Source organism: Oncorhynchus kisutch, linkage group LG18 (genome assembly GCF_002021735.2).
Source record: "Oncorhynchus kisutch isolate 150728-3 linkage group LG18, Okis_V2, whole genome shotgun sequence".
In the NCBI taxonomy this organism is placed as follows: domain Eukaryota; kingdom Metazoa; phylum Chordata; class Actinopteri; order Salmoniformes; family Salmonidae; genus Oncorhynchus; species Oncorhynchus kisutch.
The window spans coordinates 81,015,633-81,037,943 of record NC_034191.2 but is presented as its reverse complement, the minus strand read 5'-3'; the positions used below and the strand labels follow the sequence as shown (position 1 = coordinate 81,037,943).

The 22,311-nt window shown below is 43.3% G+C and overlaps 1 protein-coding gene across 1 annotated transcript in view; it reads right to left on the bottom strand.

Moving 5' to 3' along the window:
* LOC109884305 (potassium voltage-gated channel subfamily B member 2) overlaps window positions 1–22,311 on the bottom strand; it is a 289,398-nt gene that overhangs the window by 129,335 nt on the left and 137,752 nt on the right. The window lies entirely within an intron of this gene.

The following is a 22,311-nucleotide window of genomic DNA, read 5'->3' as shown; positions in this document are numbered from 1 at the left end:
AAAGGGTTAATTCATTCAACCTCGACATTCCAGGCTGCTCCCATCACGTGGTTAATCAACTAATCCTCTGATGAGGGGTTGTATTAGGGGATCAGTCTGCTCCCATCACGTGGTTAATCAATTAATCATCTGATGAGGGGGTTGGATTAGGGGATCAGTCTGCTCCCATCACGTGGTTAATCAATTAATCATCTGATGAGGGGTTGGATTAGGGGATCAGTCTGCTCCCATCACGTGGTTAATCAATTAATCCTCTGATGAGGGGTTGGATTAGGGGATCAGGGTGTGATGATGGAGAGAGAGAGATTGATTGAGTGAGGGAGGAGAGAGAGAGAGAGAGATAAATACGAATAAAGTCGTTAAATTAAGAGCCTAGTTGGTTTAGCCAAAGGAAAAAGACAGGAACCTTCCAGCTAGTCATGATTGGCTGAGATAATGAGTGGGCTGGACATGCCGAGAGATGAGTTTCAGATTGGTCTGCGGAGTAGCATCTTAAAATGAGCTGCTCGTTATGCATAGATAATCCTTTCTACTGCAGTTTTTCTTAAATATATAACGTTAATATATAGTTAGCCATGGAGAACTGCAAATATGTTGCTGCTGCTCTCAATAACATTGCTGCCTTGAATTTATCAGGCGCTATCGACAAAGGTCAGAGGGAAAAAGTTGTGATGGCCTAGTTTCTGGAGGACGGTCGTTACCATGTTGACTCTCTGACTCTGAAAATGAATCAGACGATGAGGAAATCCCTGATTTACATTAATAAATAAATAAATCATTGAAGACAACGTTGTAAAGTCTTCTGATGAGGAAGAAACAGTGATGTTGTTGTCACAGAAGAAGTTGACCGGGTTTTGAAATCAGTGGAATGTCTGGTAGAAGTAGAGTACGATAAGCAGATGAATAGGATTCTGAAGATTTTTAACCCTTTTTTAACGAGAACAAATTCTTATTTTCAATGACGACCTACGAACAGTGAGTTAATCGCATTGTTCAAGGGCAGAACGACATATTTTTTACCTTGACAGCTTGGGGATTTGATCTGGCTCCCTTCCGGGTTCCTAGTCCAACTCTCTAACCACTAGGCTACTCTGCCGCCCCAAATGGAGTCGGAAAGAGCACACAGAAGGCTGTTATATAAAACACCTGTCTCCGGATTACATCTTCAAACTAAGGGCAACCATGGCATTCGTGACAGAGATGGAGAAAGATCTGATGATTCGTATGCCATTGCACATGGTCAGGGTGAACCAGACTGACTTGACACAATGAAAGTTGAGAAGAAAGTTGTGCAAAGTAAACAGAAACGACACAGGATGTCTTATTTAATGAAAGATATTGCAATCTACCCTGAACATTTCATTCATGTATAAGTGTCTAGCTACTGTTTCAGATATTATACGTCTCTAATTTTGTCAGAGAGTTGTTTTCATTGCAAGGTCAAGCTTACTGTTAGCTAGCTAGCTAATGTTAGCTAAATGGGCAGATAGGTAAATACAGTATATGATATACCATTTTGCAGCTCTGTGTCTCAAATTTGATCTTTTACATTTTGCTACTTAAGACCACTGGTGGAAAAAGTACTAAATTGTCTCTTGAAGCTAGGGGGCAGTATTTTTATGTTTGGAAAAAGAACGTTCACAAAGTAAACAGCCTATTTCTCAGGACCAGATGCTAGAATATATAATTGACAGATTAGGAAAGAAAACACTCTAAAGTTTCAAAAACGGTCAAAATATTGTCTGTGAGTATAACAGAAGGGATATTGCGAAACCCTGAGGAAAATCCAATCAGGAAGTGCCTCTTATTTTGAAACCCCTGTGTTCCTATGCATCCCTATTCGCCATTGAAAGGGATATCAACCAGATTCCTTTTTCTACGTATTCCCTAAGGTGCCTACAGCATTTTGACGTAGTTTCACGCCTTTATGTTGAAGAATGAGCGTAAACGACTACATTACGTAAGTGGCCAGCTGAGGGCTCTCAGAGTGATTCTTGCGTAAAAGACAGATGTAGTCATTTTTCCTCTCGCTCCTACTGAAAAGCCAATTTGATATATTATCAAATAGATATTTGAAAAACACCTTGAGGATTGATTATAAAAAGCATTTGCCATGTTTTTGTCGATATTATGGATATATTTTGGATTTCGGATTTTTCAGCGTTGTCGTGACCGCTATTTCCGGTGGATTTCTCAACATAATGTGACCAACAAACGGAGGTATTTTGGGTATAAAAATAATCTTTATGGAACAAAAGGAACATTTGCTGTCTAACTGGGAGTCTCGTGAGTGAAAACATCTGAAGATCATCAAAGGTAAACGGTTAATTTGATTGCTTTTCTGATTTTCGTGACCAAGCTTCCTGCTGCTAGCTGGACATAATGCTATGCTAGGCTATCAATAAACTTACACAAACGCTTGTCTTGCTTTGGCTGTAAAGCATAATTTCAAAATCTGAGATGACAGGGTGATTAACAAAAAGGCTAAGCTGTGTTTCAGTATATTTTACTTGTGATTTCATGAATATGAATATTTTCTAGTAATATTTTTTGACCTTGCGCTATGCTAATGTGTGTAGTTGATGACAATTCTCCCGGATCCGGGATGGGTAGTTCCAAGAGATTATTAATAGAAAATGACTCAAGTAAAAGTGAGAGGCACCCAGTAAAATACAACTTCAGTAAAATAATGTGGTTTAAAAGTATTTGGTTTTAAAATTAATTAAGTAAATGGAATTTCTCAAAAGTGAAAGTAAAATTACAAACCATTTCAAATTCCTTATATTAAGCAAACCAGACGGCACAATTGTTTTTTATTGGCAGATAGCCAGGGGTACACTTCAACACTCAAGACACACACCGCCAGATCAGAGGCAGTAGGGATGACCAGGGATGTGTGTGAATTGGACCATTTTCCTGTCAAAATGTAACAAGTACTTTAAGTGTCAGGGAATATGTATGGAGTAAAAAGTACATTATTTTCTTTAGGAATGTAGTGAACATTTACTCTTTACACTTTTTATTGTTCATTCAACTTTGTTTATCAATTTCTTGAATTGAATTGAGAGGTAGAGAGAGACAGACAGAGTGAGAGAGACCTGTTTTATGCCACTGAGAAAATAAAGTAAATTTAAGGTCCCAACAAAGGGTTTTATAATTCAAGTTTATTACAATCTGAGGTTACGAGTTGAAACAAAGAACAACAATCCACATTAAAGCAGAAATATTGATTGACTTGAATAATAAACTAAGATGGTCTGGAGGATAATTACAGGTCTATATCAGATTAATGTTATACAAGACTGCTACAGGTCTATATCAGATTAATGTTATACAAGACCAACCTACTGCTACAGGTCTATATCAGATTAATGTTATACAAGACCAACCTACTACTACAGGTCTATAGCAGATTAATATTATACAAGACCAACCTACTGCTAGAGGTCTATATCAGATTAATGTTATACAAGACCAACCTACTACTACAGGTCTATAGCAGATTCATGTTATGCAAGACTGCTAGAGGTCTATATCAGATTAATATTATACAAGACCAACCTACTGCTACAGGTCTATAGCAGATTAATATTATACAAGACCAACCTACTACTACAGGTCTATAGCAGATTAATATTATACAAGACTGCTAGAGGTCTATATCAGATTAATATTATACAAGACCAACCTACTACTACAGGTCTATATCAGATTAATGTTATAATGTTAAGACCAAACATAAAGTTGGACCAGGAAACCACAACATTCTTCATAGAGCTTGGTTAAAAGTGAAGTCACTCTGGCCCATTGTCTCCCTGTGAAAAGACCATCATACGATAGGCCTACTTCCATTCAGCTCCTATTGGTCCACAGACTGTACTGAGTGGACTCATATATTTCCTTTCGGCTCCTATTGGACCACAGACTGTACTGAGTGGACTCATACATTTCCTTTCAACTCCTATTGGACCGCAGACTGTACGGAGTGGACTCATACATTTCCTTTCAGCTCCTATTGGACCACAGACTGTAACATACGCATCATAACATATCTATCTAATAGCTAGCTAGCCTCTGTCTGAATCTAACATACGCATCATAACGTATCTATTTAGTAGCTAGCTAGCCTCTGTCTGAATCTAACATACGCATCATAACGTATCTATTTAGTAGCTAGCTAGCCTCTGTCTGAATCTAACATTATGCGTTATAACATATCTATCTAGTAGCTAGCTAGCCTCCGTCTGAATCTAACATTATGCCATATAACATATCTATTTAGTAGCTAGCTAGCCTCTGTCTGAATCTAATATACGCATCATAATGTATCTATTTAGTAGCTAGCTAGCCTCTGTCTGAATCTAATATACACGTCATAACATATCTATCTAGTAGCTAGCTAGCCTCCGTCTGAATCTAACATTATGCCATATAACATATCTATCTAGTAGCTAGCTAGCTAGCCTCTGTCTGAATCTAACATACGCATCATAACGTATCTATCTAGTAGCTAGCTAGCCTCCGTCTGAATCTAACATACGCATCATAATGTATCTATTTAGTAGCTAGCTAGCCTCTGTCTGAATTTAACATACGCATCATAACGTATCTATTTAGTAGCTAGCTAGCCTCCGTCTGAATCTAACATACGCATCATAACGTATCTATTTAGTAGCTAGCTAGCCTCTGTCTGAATCTAACATACGCATCATAACGTATCTATTTAGTAGCTAGTTAGCCTCCGTCTGAATCTAACATACGCATCATAACGTATCTATTTAGTAGCTAGCTAGCCTCTGTCTGAATCTAACATACGCATCATAACGTATCTATTTAGTAGCTAGTTAGCCTCCGTCTGAATCTAACATTATGTCATATAACATATCTATTTAGTAGCTAGTTAGCCTCTGTCTGAATCTAACATACGCATCATAACGTATCTATTTAGTAGCTAGTTAGCCTCCGTCTGAATCTAACATTATGTCATATAACATATCTATTTAGTAGCTAGTTAGCCTCTGTCTGAATCTAACATACGCATCATAACGTATCTATTTAGTAGCTAGTTAGCCTCCGTCTGAATCTAACATTATGTCATATAACATATCTATTTAGTAGCTAGCTAGCCTCCGTCTGAATCTAACATTATGCGTTATAACATATGCATACATGTAAAACACTTCAAAGGGTTCTTCATCTGTCTCCATAGGAGAACCCTTTGAAGAACCATTTTTGGTTCCAGGTAGAAGCCTTTTGGGATCCATGTAGAACCCTTTCCACAGAGGGTTCTACATGGAACCCAAAATCATTGTACACCATCCAGCCTCATCAGCAGGATATTATATTCTCACCACTGAAAAATTACAAACCCCTTTAGCTTGATTCTATTCAATGCATTCACTATCAATATATGTCACGATCAGCCTTCAAGTAAAAACACGGTCTCAATCTAACTAAGGTTTAATGCACAAACTATTTATTAACTTTAATCAAACATGTATTATAACTGCCTATCATATTTAAATAGAATAATCTAGTTACTCTCACTCATTAAGGGAGGTACACTTCTCCAACAGGCGACACGGAAGAGAAAGGAAGGCCTGTTACATTTACATTTGTGAGGAATGTGTCTCCCTAGTGTGTCTCCCTAGTGTGTCTCCCTAGTGAATGTTCCTGTCTAAATGGTGAATATCCAGGAGGGCAGTGATTTATGAAGCAGGAGAGGAGAGGAGGTGAGGAGGAAGAGAAGTAGAGGAGAGGAGGAGCAGAAGAGGAGAGGAGGCGATGACGGAGGAAAGAAGAGGAGGAGGAGAGGAGAGGGAGGAGAGGAGTGTAAGAGAGAAGAGAAGGAGAGAAGAGGTGGTGAGGAGAGGAGAGGAGTGGAGTGGAAGAGAGAAGAGAAGGAGAGGTGAGGAGAGGAGAGGAGTGGAAGAGAGAAGAGAAGGAGAGGAGAGAAGGAGGAGAGGAGAGGGAGGAGAGGAGGAGGAAGAGAAGAGGGGGAGATGGAGGAGAGGAAGGGGAAGAGAAGGAGAAGGAGAGGAGAGGAGCAGAAGAGGAGAGGTGGTGATGAGGGAGGAAAGGATGAGGAGAGGAGGAGATGGAGGAGAGGAGGAGGAAGAGAAGAGGAGGAGGAAGAGAAGAGGAGGAGATGGAGAAGAGGAGGAGATGGAGGAGAGGAAGGGGTAGAGAGGAGGTGAGGAGGAGATGAAGGAGGAGGAGAGGAGGAGATGAGAGGAAGAGAGGAGGGGGAGGAGAAGAGGAGAGGAGAAGAAGGAAGGAGGAGGAGATGAGAGAAAAGGAGGGGGGAGTAGAGGAGAGGAGAAGAGATGAGAGAACGGGCTGAACCCGATACAGGTACAGTATATGGATTCGGAGAGAACGCCCATGAATCACTTGCACAAAGGTAAAACCTGTTTCCCAAGTACTTCATCAACCAATCAGGATGGTTGACTGCAGATCCATCACAATGACTTCATCCCAAATCCTCCATTCGCTATGTAGTGCACTATTTTAGACAAGGACCCAATAGGGAATAGGATGCTATTTGTAACACCCAATCGTCTGGCATGAAGTCACGTAGGGACCGTGGCGAATAGTAGAGAGTGGATCGCCTCAGGGAGAGAGAGGAACAACCCAGTGGTTATGATGATGACTTAGACAACTGACATCAGATCTCATCATGGAGCCCCCAGCACCTCTCCAAACACACGCGCACACGCACGCGCACGCACGCACACACACACACACACACACACACACACACACACACACACACACACACACGCGAGCACAAACTCGGCTAGCGGAACCGAACGAGCGCATACTCCCTTAAACGACCTTCACAAAACGCGAAAAAAAAGCAGCAATTATACTGTTGGTCCCTCTTGAGATGCCATAGCCAGTATACCCCTCCCTCAACCTTAGTCCGAATTAATATTAGATAACTTAAGAAATCTGTCATTTATTTTGACGTTTTGCAGAGGAGATCTTAGTCATGCAGTTTTACATCCAACTAAAGATGTTTTGGTCCCATGAAAACTTTTTGTCTTTCATTGAATGACAACAATGACTTCATGGAAGAATCCCTACTGTCGAACAAATTGTCACGCTGGTGTAAAGGGATCGGGAGACAGGCAAAGGAATGCGTACTAGGGGGTTTTATTGACCCAAATTACAGCCATGTAAAGTCACAGGGACGAAGACCAAACAAACACACGTATACAATACACAGGGTTGAAACCCAAACAAAAAGAGTGAGGAGTACCTCGGATAAATACAGTCGGGACGAGACCAGTAACAAACACGCACAAAACGATACCACAAGGGACGAGACCCATAACAAACACGCACAAAACGATACCACACGGGACGAGACCCGTAACAAACACACACAAAACGATACCACACGGTACCAGACCCGTAACAAACACGCACAAAATGATACCACACGGGACGAGACCCGTAACAAACACGCACAAAATGAAACCACACGGGACGAGACCCGTACACGCACAAAATGATACCACACGGGACGAGACCCGTAATCATCTGCACAATACAAGCGTCAGGAAAGCCAACACATCACACGACCAACGTACACTGTAACAATAAATCGATGGCCCAATGGTGAACCGATAGGTCACACTTATACAATTACTAACCAAGGAAATGGTGACCAGGTGTGGGTAATGACACAGTTCCGGAGCAATCCGTGACAACGATCATCGACTTCAAGCTTGTCTCGAGTAAAAAAAATGTAGTGTGCACCAACAGACGGAAAAACAACGAAAAAAAACATTGTCAGAGTTCAAAATGAACAAAATGGCATCACAATATATGCATGACTTATTATTCCCAAACTGTTTGGGATGGAAATCATGCGGTATACCTGTCTACCTCAGTTACCTGGTACCCCTGTATATAGCCTAGTTATCATTACATATGTACCTGTCTACTTCAGTTACCTGGTACCCCTGTATATAGCCTAGTTATCATTACATATGTACCTGTCTACTTCAGTTACCTGGTACCCCTGTATATAGCCTAGTTATCATTACATATGTACCTGTCTACCTCAGTTACCTGGTACCCCTGTATATAGCCTAGTTATCATTACATATGTACCTGTCTACTTCAGTTACCTGGTACCCCTGTATATAGCCTAGTTATCATTACATATGTACCTGTCTACTTCAGTTACCTGGTACCCCTGTATATAGCCTAGTTATCATTACATATGTACCTGTCTACCTCAGTTACCTGGTACCCCCGTATATAGCCTAGTTATCATTACATATGTACCTGTCTACTTCAGTTACCTGGTACCCCTGTATATAGCCTAGTTATCATTACATATGTACCTGTCTACCTCAGTTACCTGGTACCCCTGTATATAGCCTAGTTATCATTACATATGTACCTGTCTACCTCAGTTACCTGGTACCCCTGTATATAGCCTAGTTATCATTACATATGTACCTGTCTACCTCAGTTACCTGGTACCCCTGCACATTGACTCAGTACTGGTACTCACTGTATATGTCCATGTTATTACCTGGTTATCATGACTCATTGACTCAGTACTGGTAGTCTAGTGGTTAGAGTGTAGAGGTGGCAGGTAGCCTAGTGGTTAGAGTGTAGAGGTGGCAGGGAGCCTAGTGGTTAGAGTGTAGAGGAGGCAGGTAGCCTAGTGGTTAGAGTGTAGAGGTGGCAGTTAGCCTAGTGGTTAGAGTGTAGAGGAGGCAGGTAGTCTAGTGGTTAGAGTGTAGAGGTGGCAGGTAGCCTAGTGGTTAGAGTGTAGAGGTGGCAGGTAGCCTAGTGGTTAGAGTGTAGAGGAGGCAGGTAGCCTAGTGGTTAGAGTGTAGAGGTGGCAGGTAGCCTAGTGGTTAGAGTGTAGAGGAGGCAGGTAGTCTATTGGTTAGAGTGTAGAGGTGGCAGGTAGCCTAGTGGTTAGAGTGTAGAGGTGGTAGTGTAGCCTAGTGGTTAGAGTGTAGAGGCGGCAGGTAGCGTAGTGGTTAGAGTGTAGAGGTGGCAGTTAGCCTAGTGGTTAGAGTGTAGAGGTGGTAGGGTAGCCTAGTGGTTAGAGTGTAGAGGAGGTAGGTAGCCTAGTGGTTAGAGTGTAGAGGTGGTAGGGTAGCCTAGTGGTTGGAGTGTAGATTTGACAAATAACAATTTGATTTGATTTGACACACACCTCGTTCTGTGTGTTAAATGGTCTCAGCGCACACACACACACACACACACACACACACACAAACAAGCACACACACAAACAAGCACACACACACACGCACACACACACACACACACACAGCCTGTGTCCTGTGCATCCTGATAAGCGTCATTGTGTGTAGTGTGTTTGTTAATGAAGCGAGACACAACGTGGCAGGGGCCTGTGTCTAAGTGTGTGTGTCTAAGTGTGTGTGTGTGTCTAAGAGTGTGTGTGTGTGTGTGTGTGTAAGAGTCTAAAAGTGAGTGTGTGTCTAAGTGTGTGTGTGTGCGTGTCAGTGCATGCGTGCGTGCGTGCGTGTGTGTGTGTGTGTGTGCGTGCGTGCGCGTGTGTGTGAGTGTGTGTGCGTGTGAGTGTGTGTGCGTGTGACCCGAGGGTGATCATCATTGTGAGATGTGGTAGTAATGTTCTCCGTGATGTGATATGCACGTACCTAGTGGAGGCTGTAATTGGGTCTTTTATAGCGAACGCTAGAAACAGAGAGATGACGGGCGGGGAGATCAGACACAGGCTTCTATAATAATAACACAATATCTCACATTTTAATATTTATACCACGGGATTGTTGGACACTCCATTCTGATTGGCTGTAAGGGTATTCTAGAGTGTTTTCATTTTAGATATACGGACCGTTGTAAAATATATCGACGCTGTTTCTGTAGTAGGTACCTTTATTCTCATTTCTAAATCACAGTACAGGATGTGTCAGCTTGTTGGACACTCCATTCTGATTGGCTGTAAGGGTATTCTAGAGTGTGTCAGCCAACACTGACGATTGTTGGACACTCCATTCTGATTGGCTGTAAGGGTATTCTAGAGTGTGTCAGCCAACACTGACGATTGTTGGACACTCCATTCTGATTGGCTGTAAGGGTATTCTAGAGTGTGTCAGCCAACACTGACGATTGTTGGACACTCCATTCTGATTGGCTGTAAGGGTATTCTAGAGTGTGTCAGCCAACACTGACGATTGTTGGACACTCCATTCTGATTGGCTGTAAGGGTATTCTAGAGTGTGTCAGCCAACACTGACGATTGTTGGACACTCCATTCTGATTGGCTGTAAGGGTATTCTAGAGTGTGTCAGCCAACACTGACGATTGTTGGACACTCCATTCTGATTGGCTGTAAGGGTATTCTAGAGTGTGTCAGCCAACACTGACGTGCCCATCGGGCATTGCTTGTTGTGAGATGCGGTAACAGTATCTCTGTCAAAGTGCTTCATAAGGGCATATATGATATATATATAAAACAATGTCATGTAATTTACTATCCACAATATAATGCACTGTGTCATTTACAGCAAGCTACCTCATTAATCTGGTGTTTTAGATAAGTATCGTTGGTAACACTTTACCTGACACCCAGTGTCACAATACGTTACGAGATGGTCATAACCATGTCGTAATATGGCATAACAGCCGACATAACCTGTCATAATATGGTCATAACAGCTGACATAAACTGTCATAACCTGGTCATAACCTGTCATAACCTGGTCATAACCTGTCATAACCTGGTCATAACCTGTCATAATATGGTCATAACCTGGTCATAACCTGGTCATAACCTGTCATAACCTGGTCATAACCTGTCATAATATGGTCATAACCTGGTCATAACCTGTCATAACCTGGTCATAACCTGTCATAATATGGTCATAACCTGGTCATAACCTGGTCATAACCTGTCATAATATGGTCATAACCTGGTCATAACCTGGTCATAATCTGTCATAATATGGTCTTAATCTGGTCATAACCTGGTCATAACAGCTGACATAAACTGTCATAACCTGGTCATAACCTGTCATAATATGGTCTTAATCTTGTCATAACCTGTCATAATCTGGTCTTAATCTGGTCATAACCTGTCATAATCTGGTCATAACCTGTCATAATATGGTCTTAATCTGGTCATAACAGCTGACATAAACTGTCATAATATGGCCATAATCTGGTCATAACAGCTGACATAACCTGTCATAATATGGTCTTAATCTGGTCATAACAGCTGACATAACCTGTCATAATATGGTCTTAATCTGGTCATAACCTGTCATAATATGGCCATAATCTGGTCATAACAGCTGACATAAACTGTCATAATATGTCATAACAGCTGACATAACTTGCCATAGCACATACATTTACACCTGTTGTGACATCTGGCATTGCTGTCAGACATGCACCTTCCCCAATGCTCTGGTTGCTGATGACTGGGATGAATGTAGGAGCAGATTTCAGGAGCAGGACAAGACACCCTCTTTGTGACTGATATAAAGTCATGTACATGATTGGCCTATCTGGTTTATATGATATGTCATAATACTTCATGACACTGATATAAGGGCCTGTACGTGATTGGCCTATCTGGCTTATATGATTATGATGTCATAATCCTTCATGACACTGATATAAGGGCCTGTACGTGATTGGCCTATCTGGCTTATATGATTATGATGTCATAATACTTAATGACACTGATATAAGGGCCTGTACGTGATTGGCCTATCTGGCTTATATGATTATGATGTCATAATACTTCATGACACTGATATAAGGGCCTGTACGTGATTGGCCTATCTGGCTTATATGATTATGATGTCATAATACTTCATGACAGTGTCATAAAGTGTATTTTCTACTAAGTTGTTTTAAATATGATTTTTTTTTAAACATTACTAAAAACATTACTATAAATAATTAATTACAACAACAACAACAACAAAGGATTTGAGATTTAAGAAACAAACTTTAAAAATGGAAGGTAAACTTCTTGGCAGAGACAAAAAACTAAATTAAAGACCCAAACTCTAATTTACCACCATAAAAATCCCCCTACACAACATCTATTTGTGCCTCTACCGGATGGAAATGACAAAGTCTCCACAGTGACATTATGTAAATATCCCAACCAGAAAGCCATGGATTACAGGAAAAACTAGGCTAAGTCTGCCGCTTTCAAGGAATGAGACACTAATCCGGATGCTTATATTAAATCCTGCTACGACCTCCGACGAGCCATTAAATAGACAAAGCGTTAATTGAGGACTAAGATTGAATCTTACTACGCCAGCTCTGACGCTCGTCGGATGTAGCAGGGCTTGCAAACTATCATGGACTACAAAGGAAAACCCAGCCCCGAGCTTACCAGTGATGCAAGCCTACCAGATGAGTGAAACTCCTTCTATGCTCCCTTCTAGGCAAGCAACACTGATCCATGCATGAGAGCACCAGCTGTTCCGGACAACTGTGTGATCTTGCTTTCCGTAGCCGATGTGAGTAAGACCTTTAAACAGGTCAACATTCACAAAGCCTCAGGGCCAGACGGATTACCAGGTTCTGTACTCAGAGCATGCATGGACAAACTGGCAAGTGTCTTCACTGACATTTTCAACCTCTCCCTGACCAAGTCTGTAATACCTACATGTTTCAAGCAGACCACCATAGTGCCTGTGCCCAAGAATGCCAAGGTAACCTATCTAAACGACTGTCGCCCGGTAGCAGTCACATCTGTAGACATGAAATGCTTTGAAAGGCCGATCATGGCTCATCAACACCATCATTCCAGACACCCTGACACCCTGGACTCACTCCAATAGCCCTTATGCACATTCCATGACCGAACGTTCTTTGCACACTTCCTTCCGGTGTGGCAATTTCCGAATATCACACTCTAGAATGGAAGTCAGTCTAGTTATTATCGACGAAGTAACATTACTACCAGTTGCAGTTTTTTACCTGGTGTCTTCAGGACTTGCCTCAAATGAATATTAATGATTTACATCGAATTGTTAAATCAGCCTCTCAGACTCCAGCTAGCAAGAACTAAAAGGCGTTCAAGATATATATAGGAAGCTCAAAGCTCATCACTAAGCTAAGGACCTTGGGACTAAACACCTCCCTCTGCAACTGGGTCCTAGACTTCCTGACGGGCCACTTCCAGGTGGTAAGGGTAGATAACAACACATCCGCAACGCTGATCCTCAACACAGGGGCATCTCAGGGGTGCGTGCTTAGCCCCCTCCTGTACTCCCTGTTCACTCATGACTGCACGACCAGGCACGACTCCAACACCATCATTAAGTTTGCTGATGACACAACAGTGTTAGGCCTGATCACCGACAATGATGAAACAGCCTATAGGGAGGAGGTCAGAGACCTGGCCGTATGGTGCCAGGACAACAACCTCTCCCTCAACGTGATCAAGACTTAGGAGATGATTGTGGACTATTTGAAAAGCATAACCGAGGACAACCCCATTCTCCTCGACGGAGCTGTAGTGGAGCAGGTTGAGAGCTTCAACTGCTCGGCCTCCGACCGCAAGGTACTACAGAGGGTAGTGCGTATGACCCAGTACATCACCGGGGTCAAGCTTCCTGCCATCCAAGACCTCTGTACCAGGCGGTGTCAGAGGAAAGCACTAAAAATCGTCAAAGACTCCAGCCAACCTAGTCATAGACTGTTCTCTCTGCTAGCGCCAAGTCTAGGTCCAAGAGGCTTCTAAACAGCTTCTACCCCCAAGCCCAATAAGACTCCTGAACAGCTAATCAAATGGCACCAAGACTATTTTCAACCCCCCTCCCCCAAAGCTGCTGCTACTCTCTGTTATTATCTTATGCATAGCCACTTAAATAACCCTACCTGCATGTACATAATTACGTCAATTACCCCAACACCAGTGCCCCCTCACATTGACACATTGACTCTGTACCTGTACTCCCTGTATATAGCCTCCACCTTGACTCTCTACCGTAATACCCTGTATATAGCCTCCACATTGACTCTGTACTGTAATACCCTGTATATAACCTCCACATTGACTCTCTACCGTAATACCCTGTATATAGCCTCCACATTGACTCTGTACCGTAATACCCTGTATATAGCCTCCACATTGACTCTCTACCGTAATACCCTGTATATAGCCTCCACATTGACTCTGTACCAGTACCCCCTGTATATAGCCTCCACACTGACTCTGTACCGTAATACCCTGTATATAGCCTCCACATTGACTCTGTACCGTAACACCCTGTATATAGCCTCCACATTGACTCTGTACCTGTACTCCCTGTATATAGCCTCCACATTGACTCTGTACCGTAATACCCTGTATATAGCCTCCACATTGACTTTGTACCTGTACTCCCTGTATATAGCCTCCACATTGACTCTGTACCGTAATACCCTGTATATAGCCTCCACATTGACTCTGTACCTGTACTCCCTGTATATAGCCTCCACATTGAGTCTGTACCGTAACACCCTGTATATAGCCTCCACATTGACTCTGTACCGTAATACCCTGTATATAGCCTCCACATTGACTCTGTACAGTAACACCCTGTATATAGCCTCCACATTGACTCTGTACCGTAACACCCTGTATATAGCCTCCACATTGACTCTGTACCGTAACACCCTGTATATAGCCTCCACATTGACTCTGTACCGTAACACCCTGTATATAGCCTCCACATTGACTCTCTACCGTAATACCCTGTATATAGCCTCCACATTGACTCTGTACCAGTACCCCCTGTATATAGCCTCCACACTGACTCTGTACCGTAATACCCTGTATATAGCCTCCACATTGACTCTGTACCGTAACACCCTGTATATAGCCTCCACATTGACTCTGTACCTGTACTCCCTGTATATAGCCTCCACATTGACTCTGTACCGTAATACCCTGTATATAGCCTCCACATTGACTTTGTACCTGTACTCCCTGTATATAGCCTCCACATTGACTCTGTACCGTAATACCCTGTATATAGCCTCCACATTGACTCTGTACCGGTACCCCCTGTATATAGCCTCCACAGCCTCCACATTGACTCTGTACCGTAACACCCTGTATATAGCCTCCACATTGACTCTGTACCGTAACACCCTGTATATAGCCTCCACATTGACTCTGTACCGTAACACCCTGTATATGTATGCCGGGGCGGCAGCGTAGCCTAGTGGTTAGAGCATTGGACTAGTAACCGGAAGGTTGCGAGTTCAAACCCCCGAGCTGACAAGGTACAAATCTGTCGTTCTGCCCCTGAACAGGCAGTTAACCCACTGTTCCCAGGCCGTCATTGAAAATAAGAATGTGTTCTTAACTGACTTGCCTGGTTAAATAAAGGTAAAAAAAAAAATAAAAATAAAAATAAAATAAAAATATAACCTCCACATTGACTCTGTACCGTAACACCCTGTATATAGCCTCCACATTGACTCTGTACTGTAATACCCTGTATATAGCCTCCACATTGACTCTGTACCGGTACCCCCTGTATATAGCCTCCACATTGACTCTGTACCGTAACACCCTGTATATAGCCTCCACATTGACTCTGTACCGTAATACCCTGTATATAGCCTCCACATTGACTCTGTACCGATACCCCCTGTATATAGCCTCCACATTGACTCTGTACCGTAATACCCTGTATATAGCCTCCACATTGACTCTGTACCGTAATACCCTGTATATAGCCTCCACATTGACTCTGTACCGTAATACCCTGTATATAGCCTCCACATTGACTCTGTACCGTAATACCCTGTATATAGCCTCCACATTGACTCTGTACCGTAATACCCTGTATATAGCCTCCACATTGACTCTGTACCGGTACCCCCTGTATATAGCCTCCACATTGACTCTGTACCGGTACCCCCCGTATATAGCCTCCACATTGACTTCGTACCTGTACTCCCTGTATATAGCCTCCACATTGACTCTGTACCGTAATACCCTGCATATAGCCTCCACATTGACTCTGTACCGTAATACCCTGTATATAGCCTCCACATTGACTCTGTACCGTAACACCCTGTATAAAGCCTCCACATTGACTCTGTACCGTAACACCCTGTATATAGTCTCCACATTGACTCTGTACCGTAATACCCTGTATATAGCCTCCACATTGACTCTGTACCGTAATACCCTGTATATAGCCTCCACATTGACTCTGTACCGTAATACCCTGTATATAGCCTCCACATTGACTCTGTACCGTAACACCCTGTATATAGCCTCCACATTGACTCTGTACCGTAATACCCTGTATATAGCCTCCATATTGACTCTGTACCGTAACACCCTGTATATAGCCTCCACATTGACTCTGTACCGTAACACCCTGTATATAGCCTCCACATTGACTCTGTACCGTAATACCCTGTATATAGCCTCCACATTGACTCTGTACCGTAACACCCTGTATATAGCCTCCACATTGACTCTGTACCGGTACCCCCTGTATATAGCCTCCACATTGACTCTGTACCGGTACCCCCCGTATATAGCCTCCACATTGACTTCGTACCTGTACTCCCTGTATATAGCCTCCACATTGACTCTGTACCGTAACACCCTGTATATAGCCTCCACATTGAGTCTGTACCGTAATACCCTGTATATAGCCTCCACATTGACTCTGTACCGTAATACCCTGTATATAGCCTCCACATTGACTCTGTACCGTAATACCCTGTATATAGCCTCCACATTGACTCTGTACCGTAATACCCTGTATATAGCCTCCACATTGACTCTGTACCGTAATACCCTGTATATAGCCTCCACATTGACTCTGTACCGGTACCCCCTGTATATAGCCTCCACATTGACTCTGTACCGGTACCCCCCGTATATAGCCTCCACATTGACTTCGTACCTGTACTCCCTGTATATAGCCTCCACATTGACTCTGTACCGTAATACCCTGCATATAGCCTCCACATTGACTCTGTACCGTAATACCCTGTATATAGCCTCCACATTGACTCTGTACCGTAACACCCTGTATATAGCCTCCACATTGACTCTGTACCGTAACACCCTGTATATAGCCTCCACATTGACTCTGTACCGTAATACCCTGTATATAGCCTCCATATTGACTCTGTACCGTAACACCCTGTATATAGCCTCCACATTGACTCTGTACCGTAACACCCTGTATATAGCCTCCACATTGACTCTGTACCGTAATACCCTGTATATAGCCTCCACATTGACTCTGTACCGTAACACCCTGTATATAGCCTCCACATTGACTCTGTACCGGTACCCCCTGTATATAGCCTCCACATTGACTCTGTACCGGTACCCCCCGTATATAGCCTCCACATTGACTTCGTACCTGTACTCCCTGTATATAGCCTCCACATTGACTCTGTACCGTAACACCCTGTATATAGCCTCCACATTGACTCTGTACCGTAATACCCTGTATATAGCCTCCACATTGACTCTGTACCGTAATACCCTGTATATAGCCTCCACATTGACTCTGTACCGTAACACCCTGTATATAGCCTCCACATTGACTCTGTACCGTAATACCCTGTATATAGCCTCCACATTGACTCTGTACCGTAACACCCTGTATATAGCCTCCACATTGACTCTGTACCGTAATACCCTGTATATAGCCTCCACATTGACTCTGTACCGTAACACCCTGTATATAGCCTCCACATTGACTCTGTACCGGTACCCCCTGTATATAGCCTCCACATTGACTCTGTACCGGTACCCCCCGTATATAGCCTCCACATTGACTTCGTACCTGTACTCCCTGTATATAGCCTCCACATTGACTCTGTACCGTAATACCCTGTATATAGCCTCCACATTGACTCTGTACCGTAATACCCTGTATATAGCCTCCACATTGACTCTGTACCGTAACACCCTGTATAAAGCCTCCACATTGACTCTGTACTGTAACACCCTGTATATAGTCTCCACATTGACTCTGTACCGTAATACCCTGTATATAGCCTCCACATTGACTCTGTACCATAATACCCTGTATATAGCCTCCACATTGACTCTGTACCGTAACACCCTGTATATAGCCTCCACATTGACTCTGTACCGTAACACCCTGTATATAGCCTCCACATTGACTCTGTACCGTAATACCCTGTATATAGCCTCCACATTGACTCTGTACCGTAACACCCTGTATATAGCCTCCACATTGACTCTGTACCGTAATACCCTGTATATAGCCTCCATATTGACTCTGTACCGTAACACCCTGTATATAGCCTCCACATTGACTCTGTACCGTAACACCCTGTATATAGCCTCCACATTGACTCTGTACCGTAATACCCTGTATATAGCCTCCACATTGACTCTGTACCGTAACACCCTGTATATAGCCTCCACATTGACTCTGTACCGGTACCCCCTGTATATAGCCTCCACATTGACTCTGTACCGGTACCCCCCGTATATAGCCTCCACATTGACTTCGTACCTGTACTCCCTGTATATAGCCTCCACATTGACTCTGTACCGTAATACCCTGTATATAGCCTCCACATTGACTCTGTACCGTAATACCCTGTATATAGCCTCCACATTGACTCTGTACCGTAACACCCTGTATAAAGCCTCCACATTGACTCTGTACTGTAACACCCTGTATATAGTCTCCACATTGACTCTGTACCGTAATACCCTGTATATAGCCTCCACATTGACTCTGTACCATAATACCCTGTATATAGCCTCCACATTGACTCTGTACCGTAACACCCTGTATATAGCCTCCACATTGACTCTGTACCGTAACACCCTGTATATAGCCTCCACATTGACTCTGTACCGTAATACCCTGTATATAGCCTCCACATTGACTCTGTACCGTAACACCCTGTATATAGCCTCCACATTGACTCTGTACCGTAACACCCTGTATATAGCCTCCACATTGACTCTGTACCGTAATACCCTGTATATAGCCTCCACATTGACTCTGTACCGTAACACCCTGTATATAGCCTCCACATTGACTCTGTACCGTAACACCCTGTATAAAGCTCAGCTATTGTTATTTACCTGCTCTTTAATCATTTGTTTCTCTCACTGTAAGTATTCGACGCATGTGACAAATAACATATGATTTGATTTGAAATGCCACACAGCATGAGAGTAGGGTTATAGAGAGCTACACACAGCATGAGAGTAGGGTTATAGAGAGCTACACACAGCATGAGAGTAGGGTTATAGAGAGCTACACACAGCATGAGAGTAGGGTTATAGAGAGCTACACAAAGCATGAGAGTAGGGTTATAGAGAGCTACACACAGCATGAGAGTAGGGTTATAGAGAGCTACACACAGCATGAGAGTAGGGTTATAGAGAGCTACACACAGCATGAGAGTAGGGTTATAGAGAGCTACACACAGCATGAGAGTAGGGTTATAGAGAGCTACACACAGCATGAGAGTAGGGTTATAGAGAGCTACACACAGCATGAGAGTAGGGTTATAGAGAGCTACACACAGCATGAGAGTAGGGTTATAGAGAGCTACACACAGCATGAGAGTAGGGTTATAGAGAGCTACACACAGCATGAGAGTAGGGTTATAGAGAGCTACACACAGCATGAGAGTAGGGTTATAGAGAGCTACACACAGCATGAGAGTAGGGTTATAGAGAGCTACACACAGCATGAGAGTAGGGTTATAGAGAGCTACACACAGCATGAGAGTAGGGTTATAGAGAGCTACACACAGCATGAGAGTAGGGTTATAGAGAGCTACACACAGCATGAGAGTAGGGTTATAGAGAGCTACACACAGCATGAGAGTAGGGTTATAGAGAGCTACTAGGGACCTTGTTAGAGCTTTGGACTAGTAACCGAAAAGTTGCAGGATCGAATCCCCGAGCTGACAAGGTAAAAATCTGTCATTCTGCCCCTGAACAAGGCAGTTAACCCACTGTTCCCCGGTAGGCCGTCATTGAAAATAAGAGTTTGTTCTTAACTGACTTGCCTGGTTAAATAAAGGTTAAACATTACACTGTTACTCTCCTACACCTGTTGTTTGATGTAGAAGGAGCCTCTGCTGCCTCATCAACTGAACACAGTGTGGCTATCAGTCAGGGATATAGTGGATGTGATGGGGAGGGTGAGAAAGAGGGGGAGGCTCAGTGAGTTCACTAGACCAAATGAGGAGGGGGGAGACAAGGGGAGAAAGAGGGGGAGGCTCAGTGAGTTCACTAGACCAAATGAGGAGGGGGGAGACAAGGGGAGAAAGAGGGGGAGGCTCAGTGCGTTAACTGAATGGAGGTCAGGTCCGGTTGATGGGATAGAGGTCTGTAAACCTACTAACTTAATTAAGATGTGAAGTCATGTCCAGTTGATGGGATAGAGGTCTGTAAACCTACTAACTTAATTAGGGTGTGAAACCAGTTCTGGTTGATGGGATAGAGGTCTATAAACCTACTAACTCGTAGGTCTGGTTGATGGGATAGAGGTCTATAAACCTACTAACTCGTAGGTCCGGTTGATGGGATAGAGGTCTGTAAACCTACTAACTTATTTAGGGTGTGAAACCAGGTCTGGTTGATGGGATAGAGGTCTGTAAACCTACTAACTCGTAGGTCTGGTTGATGGGATAGAGGTCTGTAAACCTACTAATTTGTGTGCTAATGGAATAAGGGAAGTTGGAGGTTCCTAGAATGGGAACATTTTAGAAAACATTTTCTGGTGAAGTTTTGCATCCAGATGATAAGCCTAAACAGTGGCGTCTTTATTAAGACGTAATGACAAATGTTTGGGAAATATATACTGTTTAATAATCTATAAATCTGTATATTTTAATCAATGTTATTTTTAATTTCGGGCATGTGCCGTTTCTAGAAAAGTTACATGAGTCTTTGTCATAGTAATCTCTCCAACCTGACGTCAAGGTTTTTAAATGTTTTGCAGAAGTTCTCTCTACAAAACACTCAACGGATACATGCCTGACATGAACCTTCTCAGAAACGCATGCCAACTTTTCTCCACTTACTGCCCCTTTTGTGAAAACAATGGAAGTGTCAGCTGACGTGCCCCTGGTTGAGTCCACCTTTGGGCCAGTGATGGCAGTGTTCTGTCCTATCAACTTCCACAGCCAAAGACCAGGGAAATTGTGAAGATTGCCGAGGCCCCTTCTCCATGGGGCCAGTGGCTGTACAGGGACCTGGTATACAGACCATGGAGATGAAGAGGGGGCCAATGAGCCAGTGTCTGTACAGGGACCTGGTATACAGACCATGGAGATGAAGAGGGGGCCATGGGGCCAGTGGCTGTACAGGGACCTGGTATACAGACCATGGAGATGAAGAGGGGGCCAATGAGCCTGTGGCTATACAGGGACCTGGTATATAGACCATGGAGATGAAGAGGGGGCCTGATGGCCAGTGGCTGTACAGGGACCTGGTATACAGACCATGGAGATGAAGAGGGGGCCAATGAGCCCGTGGCTATACAGGAACCTGGTATACAGACCATGGAGATGAAGAGGGGGCCATGGGGCCAGTGTCTGTACAGGGACCTGGTATACAGACCATGGAGATGAAGAGGGGGCCAATGAGCCAGTGGCTGTACAGGGACCTGGTATACAGACCATGGAGATGAAGAGGGGGCCAATGAGCCAGTGGCTGTACAGGAGTACTGCACACAGAAGAATGTTAACTTCTTTCAGTGTGGCTTCGTACCCAGATGCCCCGTGGTTAGGATCCTCTCCAGATGGCCTCATATTTCTTTTATCTCGAGGCCATCAGACTGTTAAACAGCCAACACTAACATAGAGAGGCTGCTGCCAACATACTGAGTCAAATCTCTGGCCACTTTAAAACATGGACTTAATAAAGGTATCACTAGTCACTTTAAATAACGCCACTTTAACAATGTTTACATACCCTACATTACTCATCTCATATGTATATACTGTATTCTATACCATCTACTGCATCTTGCCTATGCGGTTCTGTACCATCTACTGCATCTTGCCTATGCGGTTCTGTACCATCACTCATTCATATATTTATATGTACATATTCTTATTCATTCCTTTACACTTGTGTGAGGAACTAATTCCAGACTGCTTTAAGATCTCCTTGTCACTCACAGATCCAGCATACAACGATGACACAACAGTGACAGCTCCATGTGGTGCCGTTCCCAACATGCCCTTAAAGGTACAGTGTGTCTAGTAGGAAGAAAACACCCCACTCTGCAGTAGTAGTGAAGACGGTTTCTGGCAGCGGAGTTCAGTGCAGTC